Raw genomic sequence first — 5,772 nt, forward strand, 5'->3', positions numbered from 1 at the left:
GAACTAGCTCTTGTAGACCAGGCTGGTCTCGAACTCACAGAGATCCATCTGCCTCTGCCTCCCGAGTGCTGGGATTAAAGGCATGCGCCACCACCGCCTGGTTGAAATCTTGTCTTTCTACTTCCCGTGTAGATTAGAGATCCATGTTTGTCTCTCTTATGGCCCTCATTGTTGTCTAGGTTCTCTGGGGTTGTGAAGTGTAGGCTGATTTCTTTGCTTTATGTCTAAAAGCCACTTATGAGTGAGTACATATATTTGTCTTTCTGGGTCTGGGTTACCTCACTCAATCACATATTTTCTAGATCCATCCATTTATTTGCCTACAAATCTCAATATGTCACTATTTTTTCTGCTGTGTAGCACTTCATGTATAAATGTAGCACATTTTCCTTATCCATTCTTCAGTTGAGGAACAAACCTTTATCCAAACTAACCAAAAGGCCAAGAAAGAATTTCCAAATTAACAAAACCAGAAATGAAAAGGAGGACATAACAACAGACACGGAGGAAAACCAGAGAATCATTAGGTCTTATTTTTAAAACCTGTACTCCACAAAATTGGAAAACTTAAAAGAGATGGACAACTTTCTGGATAAATATCGATAGTGATTTTTAATGTAGCACTATTTAACTTCACAAATATTCCAGTACTCCAAACATGCAAGAAGTGGCAGAGCATTGCCAATTATTTAAGGTAACGAGGTTTTTCTACTTCCATTGGAGAAGCAGTCTGTGCCTTTGCTGATGATGAAGAGTTCTAGATCATAAATAAATAAGTACATAAGTACATAAATGAATAATTTGAAATGTACAGAATGTAACTAAAAACAGTTCCAAATATTCTCATATCCACTGACCACCATCCCCCTTTTCTACACTAAGAGTTGCAACAGAATGCCATATTACTATGTTAAAAAAAAAACAACCAAGACAATCCGAGGCAAAATGAATGCCCCCTACAGTGCCCACAGGTCCAGCCTCTGTGCATACCCTGAGCTACAGCTCCTCTAAAAGGCATCTTCCCCCACAGCCTCCACATGGAGGGAAGTACACCAGGAGCCTGTTCAGTTATTTTCTTCTCATTACAAACCTTAGATATATACAGTAGACATCTATCTTATACCTTACAAATTGAAAATAAAATGCCCAAAACAGCTCCAGGTGCCTTCTCATACCAAGAGCAAACTGTGGTGTAAGAGCACAAATGCCTTTTTATTTACTTTACCTATTTAAAATATTTATTTAATCTTACATGTATGCTTTTTTTATATGCATGTATGTATGTGCACCACATGTGTGCAGTGCCTGAGAAGGCCAGAAGAGGGCACTGTGATTTCTCCAACTGAAGTTAAAGGAAGTTGTAAGCCGCTATGTGGGTGCTGGGAATCTAACCAAAGTCCTCTGCCAAAGCAACAAGTGTTCTGTGATGGTTTGAGTGGGAAATGCCCTCTATAGTCTTAGACATTTGAACACCGGATTCCAGTTCATAGTGCTGTTTGTGGAGGTTTAGGAGGTACAGCCTGTAGAGCAAAAGTCTGAACCCATTTCTGGATGAAAAAACTTACCCAAGCCCACCAACCTCTGAGCAGAAAATCCCTCCAATCCTCACATTTGCCCCAAGATCAGGCCACATAACCCCTCCAATCCCAGGCCACCCTGGAAAACTCCACCCACCTCCAAGAAAGCCTATATAAAGCCTCCTTCTGCTTAGTTCACTGCTGCTTCTTGCCAGAGCAGAGGCATCCACCCTCTTGGGTCTCTACCGGTAAATCTCTTATGTAAGACTTGTATGGTGTGACTTTGTGGGATTCCTTAACTCCTGACTGCCAGGATACCTTTCCCTTCAGAGCTGTAACACTTACTCGGGGAAACCTCTTCCCTGTAGGACTTGCACTGGGGCAAACTTTCCCCTCTGATCCTCACTGAGGGTGGGCTTTGAGATGAAAAACCTTATCTTCTCCCAGTCTGATCTCTTCTTTTCTTCCTCTTCTGCTTTTTTCTGGAAACTTCTGTGTGATGTTTGTGCCATCAGACTTTCTTTTGAACCATGATCAGAAGCCTCCTCCCCACACCTCTTCTGCTGCACAATCTGAGTGATACTCAGCTGCTTTTCCCTGTCACTTGAGCCATTCTACATGTCACCTACCATTGGTGCCACATCATCAATAGAGATACCAGGGTTTGTAGGTTTGATCTTAGTGCAGCAATCACAGTGGATCAAGGAACATACAGACAGTAGTCCCTGGGTGACATTAGATCTTTTTTTCTTCTTGCTTCCCTTAGCTGGTTCATAAGCCTTCATTTCCTGGCCATGTGCACTTCATCTACTTTTACATTTCTCTTTCCTGGACATTGTCATCTACCTTTCAGAGGGCTTCTGGGAAAATTCTGCAAAACTGATGGATCTCTGGGCTTTCCTTCTTATGTTCTTCTCCCTGCAAGTCTACACAAAGAAGGCATGAACAGACGTCACACCCTTGGCCCCTTGGGGTCACCTTTAACTAGCATGACAGTATTCTTCACTAATTTGAGCAGGGCAGGGTACAATGTGGGCCCCATGCTAGCTGCATCCATGAAAGCCTCCCCCAGAAAGGATTTAAGGACAGTCACAAGAATAGAAAAAAATTTCAGGGAATGGAGAGAATCAAAAAAGAGAGGATACTGAATGGAGCTATAATTTAGCCACAGTGACCTACATTTTTATAGTATTTCTCTTCAAGTTTGAATCTAAGGTTTCTGCTAGTGAATGTGAAGGGCTCAGGGAGACAGACAAATAACAAAACATACCTATGGGCCATCTTTTATGAAAAATACAAATTATTGCTTAAGAGAAAGGGTTGAAGGGGCTGGGGAAATAGCTCAGTTGGTGGAAGTATTTGCCGTGCAAGCATGGGGACCTAAGTTTAAGCCTCAGAACCCACGTGAAAAGCTAAGCATGATGGCATATGCTTAAAATTTCAACACTGATGACTGATGTAGGTGGGTCTTCTTTCTATGTGTTGCTTTCATTGGTTAATTAATAAAGAAACTGCTTGGCCTGATAGGTCAGAACATAGGTGGGTGGAGTAGACAGAACAGAAAGCCGGGAGAAAGAAAGCAGAGTCAGACGTCATAGCTCTCCTCTCTGAGATGGATGCAGGTTAGAATCTTCCCAGTAAGCCACCACCTCGTGGTGCTACACACATTAATAGAAATGGGTTAATCAAGATGTGAGTAAACCAGTAAGAGGCTAGAGCTAATGGGCCAAGCAGTGTTTAAATGAATACAGTTTCTGTGTAATTATTTTGGGTAAAGCTAGCCAGTGGCCGGGTGCTGGGTGACAGGTGGGTCCCGAGGAGCTCTGGCCAGACAGCCTAGGCTATTGGGTAAGTTCCAGGCCAGTGAGAGAGCCTGTTTGAAAAGATGAGATTGTCCTCTGGCCTCCACATGCATGGATGTCTACCTGCAGGCCTAAGAGAGAGACAGACAGAGGGAGAGATAGACAGACAGAGACAGGGAAAAATAGAAACCGATACAGATTGGAGTTTGAAGTATAACCAAATATTTCTCCTGAAGACAGTCATTAAAGAGATCCTATGTCGCTGGGCATGGTGTGAACGCCTCTAGTCCCAGCTCTTGGGAGGCAGAGGCAGGCAGATCTCTATGAGTTTGAAGCCAGCCTGGTCTACAGAGCGAGTTCCAGAACAGCTAAGGTTGTTACACAAAGGAAGTCTGTTGAAAAACCAAAGAGAGAGAGAGAGAGGTCCTGTATGATACAGTGAGTTTATTTTGTTATGTACTCTTGATAAATGAATCAATTAGTTTTCTCAGGACATATGTACTAATTTATGTGTCTATTATGGATGTGTACAAGTACCCATGCACATGCCTTGGTGCACATGCGAGGTCAGAGGACAACTTACAGCAGTCATCCCCACCACATGGGGCCCAGGCATTGAACTCAGGTTGATAGCCTTGGTAACACGTTCCTTAACCTGTTGAGCCATCTTGCTGGTCCCTATAGCCTCTCTTGCTTTCTTTTCCTTCCTTCCTTCCTTCCTTCCTTCCTTCCTTCCTTCCTTCCTTCCTTCCTTCCTTCCTTTCTTCCTTTCTTTCCTTCTTTCTTTCTGGTTTTCCAAGACAGGTTTCTCTGTGTAGCCCTGGGTTTCCTAAAACTTACTTTATAGAACAGGCTGGCCTCAAACTTAGAGATTCGCCTGCCTCAGCCTCCTGTGTGCTGGGATTAAGCATGTTGATAGCCACAACCAGCTGAGAGAAAAGTAATTCTCAAAAGGAAACTGACATATTGCAACATAAATATGCAATTTTCAGATCCCTGCTAACTTAACTTAAATCAGGAATATAGTCTATAAAATCTGCAATGCCTATTTGTCTTTCAAGCACTTGTTCGAACAGTGCCTTTGTTGTCAGAACTACCAGGTTATTCTGGTGTTATGATTTTTCCTTCCTGGTAAGATGCCTAGAAGGCAACCACTGTTGGCCAGCTAATTTAACAGCAGCTCCATTGCCATGGTCAACACGGCAGGATGCTCTCTGGAGGAGTTAGTAGAGGTTTGCTTGTGTTCCTTGTTTTCCCTCTCATCATTAAACAGTCTCTGTGGTGCTCTTGGAAGGAAGGCAGAATCCAGAATAGAAAAGTCAACTGAATTTCTGAATGGATTTTTTTTTCAACACTGGCTGAAATAAACTTTTAGAAAACTTGAATTAAAAAGAGAAAAGAAAAGAAAACCTGGATTTTAAGATAAAAATACTGGGTTCTCAAGAAAGACTAGAGAATCCTAGAGCAAGGGAGGATAAATAATAGTGTCCAAAAATCGCATCCACGCAGTTTGTCTTACTAGGAAACTGGGGCCAGGTGGTGGAAGGAGGCTGGAGACGGTGACTAATTCAGAGGTCAGCTGGTCTCTAAGTTAGGTTACTACCCGAGTCTCCATTCCTCCTTGGCTCTAATCAGAGTTGGAGGCTGAAGGTAACACTATGAATATTTGGAAAGTCCAAGCAGGCAGCATGGTGGGGGGATTTAAGGACAGTGGAAGGAGATCTAAGGAAATGGAGCCAAGAGCACTTTCCACTCACCTGGCGGCCAATGCTTAGCACTCCTAAATATGCACTGGGAAGGGGGTCGGCTGTGCAGAGAAGTTCCAGGAGCATCTCTAGACGGCAACCCAGGGCACAGAACGTGAAATCCATAACAAAACTTCGAAAGGGGTAAGCAGCATGAGGTCTGTATACCACACAGTCAACAAGCACCGTGACTGGCCCCTAATGGCAGCCATCCTATAAGCACCTAAAGAGAAATGGACAAAGAACACAAACACACAAGTCCTAGAATCACTGTATGCTCAACAATAGAGGGGAAACATTTTCCTAGACATTTCTAGTGAAAGTTAGTAACTACTGTGTCTTTGTAAAACCATGTAGACTATTGACAGGAGTTTCTGTCCTGCCCAGTCCCACAGCCATTTAGTTCCAAATAAGCACACCACAGAGGCTTATATTAATTCTAAACTGTTGGGCCTATTGCTCGGGCTTATTATTAACTACCTTTTACAACTTAAATTAATCCGTAATTGTTATCTATGTTTAGCCATGTGGCTCTGTACCCTTCTTCAGTGAGGCGGTCTTCCTTCCTCTGCTTCTAGATGACAACCGACTCTCTGCCTTCTAGATGACAACCGACTCTCTGCCTTCTAGATGACAACTGACTCTCTGCCTTCTAGATGACAACTGACTCCCTGCCTTCTAGATGACAACTGACTCTCTGCCTTCTAG

At 43.1% G+C, this 5,772-nt stretch overlaps 1 protein-coding gene across 1 annotated transcript in view; it reads left to right on the forward strand.

Annotated features, from left to right (window-relative positions):
- Efcab5 (EF-hand calcium binding domain 5) overlaps nt 1–5,772 on the forward strand; it is a 105,186-nt gene that overhangs the window by 47,776 nt on the left and 51,638 nt on the right. The window lies entirely within an intron of this gene.

The sequence above is a fragment of the Microtus ochrogaster genome, chromosome 7, assembly GCF_000317375.1.
Source record: "Microtus ochrogaster isolate Prairie Vole_2 chromosome 7, MicOch1.0, whole genome shotgun sequence".
Lineage (NCBI taxonomy): Eukaryota > Metazoa > Chordata > Mammalia > Rodentia > Cricetidae > Microtus > Microtus ochrogaster.